Here is a 12403-nt window from a genome sequence, read left to right as displayed (position 1 = left end):
AATTGTCTGCGGCTTGTTTTGGGTACCCGATTGAGTAATCAGTCGGGTACCCGAAAAATCTGAAACTTTAATACTAATAGATACATTAAAAGGATCGGATTTTTATGCTGATTTTAAATATATAAGTTTCCTCAAATTTAATCTTACCCATCAAAAGTTACGAGCTGGAGAAAAATTACCTTTTTTTCGAAAATAGGGGAAACTCCCTTAAACGTCATAGTATCTTATCGAAAATCACACCATCACATTCAGCTTATCAGAGAACCCTACAGTAGAAGTTTCGAGCACCTATCTACAAAAATGTGGAATTTTACATTTTTGGCCAGAAGACCGATCACGGGTGCGTGTTTATTTGTTTTCTTGTTGTTGTTTTTTCCCAGGGGAAAAAAGCGACCCGAGTGGTCGTATCGACTCAGTGGTCCTAGAATGTCGCGAAAGGGCTCATTCTAACGGAAATTAAGTACCCTTTTAAGTGACCAAAAAAATTGGAGGGCACCTAGGCCCCCTCCCACGCTCATTTTTTCCCCGAAATCACCGGATCAAAATTTTAAGATAGCCATTTTGTTCAACATAGTCGAAAAGCCTAATAACTATCTCTTTGGGGATGACTTATTCCTCGAAAGTCCCCGGGGGATGGGCTGCGAGTCACAAACTTTGACCATTGTTTACATATAGAAATTGTTTTTGGGAAGTGTACAGACGTTTTCAGGGGGATTTTTTCTGGTTTGGGGAAAGGGTCAAGGGGAGGGGGTTACAAGGGGTGATCTTTTCATGGAGAATCTATCTTGGGTGAAGAGAAGTTCCATGCGCAAGATTTTCTAGTATTCTTTAAAAAAAAACAATGAAAAAATAAATATGAAAAAGTATTTTCAACTGGGCGTAAAGAGCAGCATTAAAACTTAAAACGAACATAAATTATTACGCATATGAGGAGGTTCATATCCTCCTAAATACCGTGCTCTGTAAGCTAAAGTATTTTTTGTAATTTCAACTATTTATTCTACTACTTTTTTGATTCATGGGTCATTCTTAAAGAATTGGGATAAAATTTAAGCTTTAGCGTAAAGACCAAGGCATTGACGAGGGGGCAAACCCTCTAATATACATAATAAAAATATGCGAATATAGAAGCTCGTTACGTAAGCTAATTCGTAAGTTACGTATATTTATTACTAATAAAAACGTTCGTAGAAAAAATTTAAAGCTCTAGTTGCCCTTTTAAGTAACCGAAAGATTGGAGGGCAAATAGGCCTTCTACCCCACCCCTTTTTTCTCAAAATCGTCCAATCAAAACTATGAGAAAGCCATTTAGCCACAAAACAATTAATATGAAAAAACGTTCAGAAATTCAATAAAAAAACAAGTTTTTTTCAACTGAAAGTAAGGAGCGACATTAAAACTTGAAACGAACAGAAATTACTCCGTATATAAAAGGGATTATTCCCTCCTAAATACCCCGCTCTTTACGCTAAAGTTTTTTATTGTTTTAAAAAGTAGAGTTGTGAGAAAGGGTCAAACTTTAGCGTAAAGAGAGGGATGATTAGGAGGGAATAGCCCCTTTCCAATACGGAGTAATTTCTGTTCGTTTTAAGTTTTAATATCGCTCATTACTTTCAGTTGAAAAAACTTGTTTTTTTATTTAATTCACTGAAAGCCCAAATTGTGTTGAACAAAGGTGCCTACTATTCTGCAATAGTTGGATTAAGAATTCATCTAACAAAGACTCAATTATCGTCTGCTAATTCTCAAAGCCCTCCTTCTATATCCTTGGATAACAACAGCATTGAACAAGTTGGAAAATTCGTCTACCTCAGATTCCTTGTCAATTTAAAGGGAGATCTGACCACAAAAACAAAACTAGCCTCTCGACTAGCCTATTTGACTAGCCTCTACCAGCTTCACTCAGCTCATTAAATCACTTTGGAAGCGCACAAACATAAGCCTTGGTGCGAAAATTATTGCGTACGAAGCAATCGTTAGAAACACTCTCCTATCTGGGTGAGAAATGTTAGTTGTCTGAAATCATTATACTATAATCGTATGTGTCTGTAATTAGGATTCCTGTCGTCACATTCTACGCACCAAACGACATGAACGAGGATCAAATAAGGAGATCTGTTAGTGCTGTAAACAACCGTACCCAATCCCAGAAATTGTAAAGAGAGGACGGGTCGTGTGACTGGGGCAATGTTTTAGGCGTGAAGACTGCTGATGCATCTCTGAGTCCACTATTAAAGCAAAGCCGTTCAACAATTGGAAATTTTACAGTGTAGGCTAGAAGAAAAATTTGGTGGTCAATGTGAAAAATGATGTAGAACTGCTTGAAGACTTCCACCTTTTTGGTCGGCGTTATGCTGACTCTTTCAGCGCATGTTGAGAGAAATATCGCATTAACGAAAAAGTTTGCAGTATTAGATACCCTTAATTAGGGAATGTTCAACTAATCAAAAGGTACTATGTATATGCTTCTACTTCTACCAGTTCTATTAATACTACTGCTGCTACTGTTACATATTACTCAGCCTTCAGAGAATGTGGGGGATATTTGAAATTTATCAAAACTCACTATGTGTATGCACATTGTCAAAAGAGCGTATCAGTAATATCTTAGAGTACTCGGTTGAAACTTTCAGGGCATTTTAAGGGATATTATTAATTGACAAAAAGGCACTAAGTTCACCTTGCTACTATTACTACTACAACTGCTATTGCTATTACAGCTGCTACTTCTACTACTAATGCTATAGCAAATACTTATACTCCTACTACTACTGCTACTGCGACTACTACTACTGCTGCTAATGCTACTAATACTACCCGACTACTACTACTGTGACTACTATTACAACTATGGCTAAAAGTAAGAAGGCACAATTTTCAGGGAATATTGAGGAGGGAAGCTGAAGTGAATCACAGCATGCTGTCTGTACGCAGGTTGTCAAAAGTACGCATCATCAATATCTTAGGAACAACCTGGTGTGTGAAGTTGAAACTTAGAGGGCTTGTTGTGGGGGATGCTGGACAAAAGACAATATTTGCACCCTACTATTATTACTTACTTACTTAGTAACTTTCGACTGGAATTAGACGATAATCCATCCTGCCCGACACCAATGGACAATGGGATGACTGACGTAGTCCAACATGACCTGTCAGCAGCAACCTATTCTGCAGTGTTCAGCCAGTCCTTATCTCAACGACATCCATATTGGCGGAAGCCACCCCGAGGATCCAGGTCATTCTTGAATGTCTACAAGAGATTCTTTCTTTGGCTGCCTGTTCTCCGTTTCAAAGTTGGAAGGGGATCAAAGGTGAAGATGTCGCGGGGTATGGTTCCAGCTGGCCGTCGTAGTTTATGTCCCAGGAATTTCAGTCGTCGTAGTTTTATGATTACCGAGACGGGGACCTTCTGGGCCCAACGCCTTCGCACGTCAGTATTTGAGATATGAGACCATCGACTGACCCGTAGTATTTATCTCATGTAGTGATGGTCAAATATTTCTAGCGAGCGTGTTTCTTCGGCCTTTAAAGGCCGAGTTTCACAGGCGAATAGTACGGTAGATTAAACAGTTGCTTCGATTAAACCTTCATCTTCGTTTTAATGCTAATCTAATGTCCAATCCAAAGTGCACTTTGGTTTGTGGTGCTTGCTTTCATGACTTTTGTTTTAGACTTGCTGATCATGAGGCCAGCTTTCTTTGATGTACAGGAGGCATAGTTGTCAATATTTTGGAGCTCAGCCGACGAGCTACTCATAATACCCATATCGTATTGAAATCAAAGTCTGTCAGAGCCATCAGGTTATCTTTTCACTGACCAACGACAAACCCTATGTGGGTGCAAAGCAAATTCACCATTATCTAGTCTATTATGTAATTAAAAATAGCTGGCAAAGAGGACACCCCTGTTTGACCCCTGACTCAAAATCAAATTCCGTTATGTCGCCGTCGGCAGTTCGGACTCTCGTCCAAACTGCCATGGTCTTGCCGAGCATCATGGTGGAAAGTAGACTCATAGGCTACTTCGAGTATCTCGATCAGTTCTGCTGGAGCACCATTTTCCACCATGATCTTCCAAAGCTCGGTCATGATAAGGGAGTGAAAAGTAGCAACAAATCGATGAAGGTGATGAAAGCAGACAGTTGAAATCTCTCGGTCTGCTGTAGAATAAGTTGGAGGATAAGAATATGTTCTTGACAGCCCCTGCCAGGTCTGAAACCAGCTTGTTCTGGTAAACCGATAAATGAAAGATACTTTCTAATAACAAGATACTGATGGTTTCCTTTTTTTCAATCTTGCCCAGTTTTTAGAAAAGGCGACCATTTTTTAGGTATAATCCTTTTTCATGCGAACACAATTGTTGTCCAATCAAATTCCTTTATTTTACATATATTGGGCGTGAGAAACTTCCAAGACCGACCACTCTACATACACGTGCATGCTGCAGATGAATTCAAATATTAAGAATTCCAGTACCATACGTATTTATTTTTTTATATGATTCATATAAGACAAGACAAATTGTTATTTCGAACTGACTTCATCACGAAATAAAAGAAAAAGAATGTAGAAATTACACTTCTTACCAACTATTGGCAATAAACCAATAAACTTATTGCTGAAATTCCGAATTAGAACGGTTGATTCTCATCATGAAAATGGATTTACATGGATTACTTTTTAAACTATGGTTTTGGCTCAGAAAAAAGTCACCGAAATTGCTTTTGGCCAACAAACTTCACAATGAATTGACAGCAGCTTTTCTCTATAATGTCTCCATACCAAAGAAGTATCAGGTTCCCGAAATGTCTCCCCATGCAGGGCATTAAGACTTTTTGTTAGATCAACATGGGCGTTTATGTGCAATATTATGCAAATGAAATCATTAGTGCCAGTTAAACATCCCTGCGGGTGACAGGAGCCAAAGAAATGTAAAAAAGCACCGTACATATTCAAATAGATCGGGTGAGTGACAATCAATCACTAAGCTTTTTTGATGTTTTAATCAATAGGCTTAGTTTGAAAGGTGTTTCATTTATGGAAGGCCTGTTTTTTCTAATGTTTTTGTAGGTATTTGACTACACAGAAAAGGTGAAGAGTTTTAACGACTTATATATGCATCATTAATATCTTTTTCTAGACTATAGAGAAACACAGTATAATGTTTGACTTTTTCAACAGTGACTGGAACATAAATTAATCTTTTTTAACGTGATCAGATATTTTTTTTCTAAAAAAAAATAACAAGTAGTTCTTAGTCCCAAGAAAGACGGGCAGGCCTTGCATTTTTTCACAGGCGGGATATATAAATGACGACCGGGACATAGGGATTGTTCGAATAGAAATTACAGACCGGGACACAAATGACGACCGGGACACCGGGACACAGGGAATATAAATGACGACCGGGACACTCAAAGAGAAATTACAAACTGGGACACCGGGACACAAATGACGACCGGGACACAGGGAATATAAATGACGACCGGGACACAGGGACACATCATGAGAATAATGAGGTATAGATCTGAATACGGATTGTTTTTCCCATGGACAATTATATGTTGCATGTTCAAGAGTCAGTAAACCTGACAATCTATTTATATGCACAGACAATGGGACAGCGAAGAATGTTGTATATTCGCATGTTTTACGTAGTTAAAAACATATATTTATATCTATCTCTATTCACAGGTGGGTCAAAGGGACACAACTACAATGGCGCGTAACTAATATGGCGCGTAACGACTTACGCGCGCGGGGGGGCCTGGGGGGGCGCGAAGCGCCCCACCATCTAGGTGTACAGCTAGTATATATATATATATATATATATATATATATATATATATATATATATATATATATATATATATATATATATATATATATATATATATATATATAAATATATATATATATATATATATATATATATATGTATATATATATATATATATATATATATATATATATATATATATATATATTATAGTACTATTATACACTATCAGTACTATTGCTGAGGGTTTTTCTCATTATCAGTAATAAGCGTAGCTATGAATTACTAGTATCATCATTTAGAACTAATTACAATTACTATTAATTACCACAGTATCATTTACCACTTGTAATAATTATCAATAACATTACAGAATAGTTTCCTCTGAAAGAAGTTTTCCATCATTTTATCTTTTACAAAATGATAATAATAATGAATATACATGGCTCATTAGGGGTTTGGTTATTTGTTCTACATTGTGCTCTAATCGAGCTGTACGTAGAATTTTATGTTATGTAAGCTTTTGTTACGTTACGGAAAAATCAATAAAATGGAATTTCGGGATGGGCACTTAACTAATTTCTAAAATAAATTACTAAGCTTTTCCTAGAAATCCTCTCATGCTTAATGGAAGCTTGAATCTCCGTGTCTATCCCACATTTTTAATTTTTGAAGATTTTGCTTATGATGAGTTTAGATGAGCGATTTTTGGATTTTACTGGTTTCTATGTTGGCCTGGTATGAAAAATTACATGTAACACAATGTATCTTAACCACCTAGTCTCTTTTTTCTCTTATTCCCTTTTTTGTTGTTTTCTGTGTGTACTCCGTCTCTACACTTTTTTGTATTGTATGACGGATTGGAAATCAATAAATATAGCAAATTAGGTGTTTAATGTGAAAGCCGCTTCGTGATGCTACCGTAAAGGCTGCTAAAAAAAAAGATTCCTAGTCAACTCTCCCTTTTGATTAAATCAAAAAACAAGCTTTTTCAACTGAAAGTAAGGAGCAGCATTAAAACTTAAAAAGAACATAAATTACTCCATACATGACGGGGGCTGCCCCTTCCACAACCCTCGCTCTTTACGCCAGTCTCAAATTTCTATAAAAATATTTTTACTTAAATTCAGCGACCCTTGTGTTTGAGCAGTCTTTCTTAAAGAACTGGGCCAAACTTTAGTGCGAAGAGCGAGGATTGAGGAAGGGGTAATCCCCTTATATATGGAATCATTTATGTTCTTTTTAAGTTTTAATGTTGTTCCTTACTTTCAGCCAAAAAACTTATTTTTTTTATATTTAATTCCTGACCGTTTTTCCGAACCAGGGGGAGGAGGCAAGTTGCCCTCCAATCTTTTTGTCACTTAAAAAGAGCATTAAATTTTTGATGGCATTTGAATGAGCCCTCTCTCGACCTCCTAAGACTGTTGGATTGACACGATCAGCCCTCGGAAAAAAATTAAATAAACACGCGTCCATGATCTTCGTTCTGGTTAAAAAAAAAAAAAAAAAAAAAACATTTTTGTAGATAGGAACTTTAAACATCTACAGTAGGATTCTCAGATATGCTAACCCTGATGATGTGGTATTTTAAGATCAATTGACTTTTTGGGGGAGGTTTTCCTCCTGTTTGGAAAATCAGGCAAATTTCCTCAGGCTCGTAGTCTTTGATGGGTAAAATTAAACATAATGAATTTGATATATTTGGAATCAGAATAAATTGATGTATCAATAAGTTCTTAAAATTCCTTTTTTTAATATTTCAGTTATTATTCGACCGATTTGCTCCTTACTTACAGTTTATTACCCCGAACTGTTTGATTTATTACAAGGGTGGCAGCAGAAAATAAAACAAAGTTTGTCGATGGTAGTTCCAAACAAGCCCAAAATGATGACTATAACAGCTGTTACTTCTTGATGGGATCATTACTGACATATTACGAGTACTTAATCGTTTCAGCAGTATCATAACCCCTCCGGTCGCGTGGGTCGATTTTGCAGCAGGAACTACTAAAAGCTAACAATTTTCGCTTCGAAACGAACACTTTTATCGCAGGCAATGTTGAAACAAAACACAATTTTATTTTTATGGGCTAAACTACCTTTGATAGAATCAGAAAATTGCAGGTGTTTCAATAATTACTGTCATGGACTGAATGAAAAATGCGATAAAAGTAAGGAAAGTAGACCAATGGAGGTGTTATGATTATATGCTGAGCATCATGCCATAAAAACGTGTGATGCTTAAGAAAAAAAAATGAATTAAAACAAGTAAAGCGGAGAGAAAATTGTCATGCAATAAAAGTAGTATAATGATTTTCTTAGTTTGAGATTCTAATCAAAAATAAGGAATATACAAGGCAGAACAAAATTTAATCTGTGTTACAGCGATTCGATTTTTGAATTTTTTTCTAAGCCTTTATATAGAAGGGCTTATTTTCACTTAGCAATCAAGTTGTCAAGAACGACGGTAAGGTTGACTAAAGTATTTAGTATCAAAGCATTTAGACTAGTGTGTGCAAGTTTTTCAGTTTATTGTTTCCCTTTTCTTTACATTAGTGGACAAAAAATACTAGCCTTTAAAAATTAAGAAACCCAGTAGCAACTTTAGTCCCAATTATTTTCAAAGGAAGTATATGTGCATATCGCAAAAATTTCAGGAGATGGGCTACTGATTTTTTTGATGGGGGGAGAGGCTTTTGAAAAATTGTAGTTTTTACCGTTTTTTAAGACAGGAGTCTTTAAACTAGCTTTATATATATATTATATATATATAAAGAGAAATCACCAATGCAACAGCACAAACACATTAAAAAAAAAGGGAGACAGAAGGATAAAAGGAAGACCGTTTTCCTAAATTAGTGATTAATATAGACCAGCACTTGAATGAGGCCTTAACCCTACTCATCCATACAATCAAATAGGTCAAACAGCATAGCCATACACAATCAACCACAAAGAATAAACCATGGACAGGCAGTCATGTCGTCAATAAGTATAAGTCGTCATTTACCAAACAGTAAAGACAAATAATTCAGAGGCAACAACCCAACACAAGGGCTCATCAGGAGAATACACTTGCCTATAGGGTTTCGGCACTTTAAATGAGAAATGAGAGTAAAATGAGAGTGAAGAAACAAGAAATTTTAGGTTAGAAGAACAACGTCATCACAATCTTCGACGCCAAAAAGCTCTGGCACAAAACCCAGGGCAAACCTAGAAAGATGCCTCTATTTTCTCGAGAGAACCAAACAAAGGTGATTCATTTGCAGATTCCGAATTGCTTGGTCAAATTGCATTGTCACTCCCACAATTTCCAAATGAACCGCTTTGGCTTACTTTAGGACATCACTTGCTCCCTAAAGAGTTCCACTAACGAATCCAAAACTTGAATTCATCTTAGGCTTCAGCTTCATTCAACGTAAGCGATCGTCAAACCATCAATAGTCATAATGTTTTTAACTTTAAAGTAGCAAGACAGATTTGTCACAAAATTAATTTAGTGGCAAACAATTGAAGGTGATTTTTCCTACCTTCATATATCCAAACGTATCTGCTATGTCCCAATGAAGCTCTCGAAGATCGCCTCACACATCTTTTACATTATGGGATTTCTTGTAACCTAATGGATCTCTTGGTAGAAATATTACGAGACACAAACATCTATGCCAAACATTTCATGAAATACAAGTAGTGGAGGATGATTTAAAATCAGCGTGCTAGTTCACTGAGACAACAGGCTCCAAACGTAAAGCTCATTTTCACTGTGCCAGATGGTGTCAATTATAGACGGTTCAACCCTCGTGCATGTGATAAAATATACGCTGTACTTACTATTTATACTGACCAAAGTTTTCCGTCAAACGAAACGATTGTAAGACAACATGGCAAAAATATTGCCAATTTTAAAACTATTGACCATCATGTGGAGCACTTTACCTACCCATTGTTTTATCCAGCTAGAACGTCATGATGGACAGTGGATATGCCACTTCAAACACCGTATGTAAGTCGTTCACATCTAACATGGTTGGAGTTAGCAATGTATCGTATTGCTTTTCGACCTGAACATGCCAAAAACCTTTCTCTGCAAGCTGTCTGAAGCTGTCCCTGCAATATTTGTTGGTTAAGTTAGGGTACTTAGATGTACTGTTCAACGACATCAATTTCCATTTTGACCTGCATTTACCATGACAATACACAAGTCACAAGGCCAAACTTTCGATTTTTTTTCGCGTTGACCTCCGTACTCTTGTTATGAGTCATGGTGTGTCGTATGTGGCATTCTCTACTTTTTCAAGACAACATAGCTTAAAAGTTCTGCTACCACCCCAAAATGAAAGACGAACATATAATGCTGCGTGGTAAGAAGCGTTGACAGCTGACAACAAATTCATTTTATTGTAAGGATTATATTCCTTCTTTTAAATTAATCAAACGAGCAATAACTGTGTATATGTGTGTTTATAGAGTTTCGTCAAAATCGCTTACATGTTTTTTTTTTCTTAAAACTGGCATATTGACATTTTTGGCCACAAGAATGACCTGAACTTTTAATGACAACTTTAAGGAAAAATTTATATTTTTCCCAATGCGGTTGTATCAAGCCTATAGTGACGTAATGGTATCAAGAAGAAGTTCACATTGTCTGTGGTTAGAAGACAAGCGACAATAAGAATCAATATATATAAGTCTGTCACGTCACCCTGTTGTGGACTGGTGGTGAAGCCGCCAGTCTCCTAGCTTATAAGATATCCCATAATCTAAAGGATGTACAAAGCGTTTTTCTATAGCTTCATCGGGTGTCTTCCAACCGCACGACTATTTTTCTTCCCTTCGATTTTCTTACTTTCTGATACTCCCTTTCACGTGTCTTCTAACTGCAAAATTGTTTGTTCTTCACTTTCATTTTTTGGACATCCTGATTCTCGCTGTCGCTTGTCTTCTAACAGTACAATTATGCACTTTCATGTTTTACAAGTTCTGGTCTAACTGCACATTTTACTGTTCTTCAGTTTCGTTTTTTATTCGTTCCGATCCTTGTTGTCGCATGTCTTATAATCGTATATCTCTTTGTTCTTCACTTTCGTGGCAGGATAGTACATGTTTGATTCTCTAATTACGCATTATCATAAGTTTATCTCTTTCATTTTTGATTCGTTCTGATCCTCGTTGTCACATGTCTTGTAAGTGCGTATCTCTTTGTTCTTTAATTTCGCTTTCGACATTTTATAACTCTCACTACTGCTTATCTTCTTACCAAATATTTCTTTTGTTGTCCTTTTTGTCTTTTACTCGTTAGGATTTCCCTTGCTACATATCTTCTAACCAGACATTTCTTTGTTCTTCACTTTCATTTTTCGTTCGTTCGGATCTTCTTTGTCACTTGTCCTGTAACCACATAATTCTTTGTTCTTCACTTTTGTTTTTGACCTTCTAGCGACACATTTCTTTGCTCTTCACTTCCGTTCTTGATTCGTTGCAATTGTCATTGTCGCAAGTATTTAAACCATAAACTTCTGTGTTCTTCAATTTCTTTTGTCATTACTTTAGGACTTTTTTTCAATATCCTTTACCTCAGCTGCTTGGAATGGTCTTGTCATATTTGATGGTCTAGGTTGTTCATTTTCACCCATTGTAAATTTACATTTGTCGGGTCTAGTTAGTTCTATGTTTTTGTCCTCTATGCATTTTGAAAAAGTCTTTTGTAAATAGACTCATTACACTTAGTATTTTATGCTTAGCCATCTCCCTTGTATAATTTTACATGCGTCATAGATACTAAAAACGATACAATCACTCCTGGGGGGGGGGGAGTAATGCAATTTTTTCTCTTGAAAAATGCTGATAGATATGACGTCATTCATACGAATCATTTTCCCAAAACTAAAGCTCTAAACGAATTTTCTCAGTATTTCTGACCAATGTTGGCCGTTTTTATCAGGCCAGAAAATCCCAAGGTTCCAATTTTCAAAAAAAAGAATGCACAAATAAATGCACACAATTATTACTCGTTTAAAGAGAGTAGACAGATAGATAGATAGAACCGGGAACCTAGTGGCTTCCCAACCAGGACCCGGCACTTGCCAAGTGGCAGGCTTTATATATTAAAGTATAGACTATATTATATCAGTGGCAGGCTCATTAAGACTTGTGCAGTTTACGACATCTTTGTAGGTTTCTGCTGTTTTTTTTTTGTCAGAGCTTGTCAAAGATACTGACAAGATTGTTCTTCTAACCTAATATTTATTTGTTCTTCACGTTCTTTTTTATCTCGTTCTGATTCTACCTATCGCTTGTCTTCCTACTGCATGTTTCTTTTTCTTCAATTTCGTTTTTGATCCATTCTGATTCTCACTGTCACTTGTCTTCTAATCACACATTTCTTTGTTCTTCACTTTTGTTTTTGACTCGTTGGGATTTCCAATGTCACTTTATTTCTAACTGCATATTTCTTTGTTCTCCACTTTCGTTTTTGAGTCTTTGTAATCCTCAATGTCGTAAGTCTATTTCTTTGTTCTTCATTTTCTTTTTGATTCGTTGTAATCCTCGTTGTCGCAAGTCTTCTAACCGCATATTTCTTTGTTCTTTATTTTGAATTTTTCATCACTTGAGACATTTTTTCAAT

The 12403-nt window shown here is 36.3% G+C and overlaps 1 pseudogene; it reads left to right on the top strand.

The window, feature by feature from the left end:
- Positions 1–12403, top strand: part of LOC136032477 (cytochrome c oxidase subunit 2-like) — a 52628-nt pseudogene that overhangs the window by 12607 nt on the left and 27618 nt on the right.

The sequence above is a fragment of the Artemia franciscana genome, chromosome 10 (genome assembly GCF_032884065.1).
Source record: "Artemia franciscana chromosome 10, ASM3288406v1, whole genome shotgun sequence".
Classification (NCBI taxonomy): domain Eukaryota; kingdom Metazoa; phylum Arthropoda; class Branchiopoda; order Anostraca; family Artemiidae; genus Artemia; species Artemia franciscana.
This window is presented reverse-complemented; position numbering and strand designations above follow the sequence as displayed.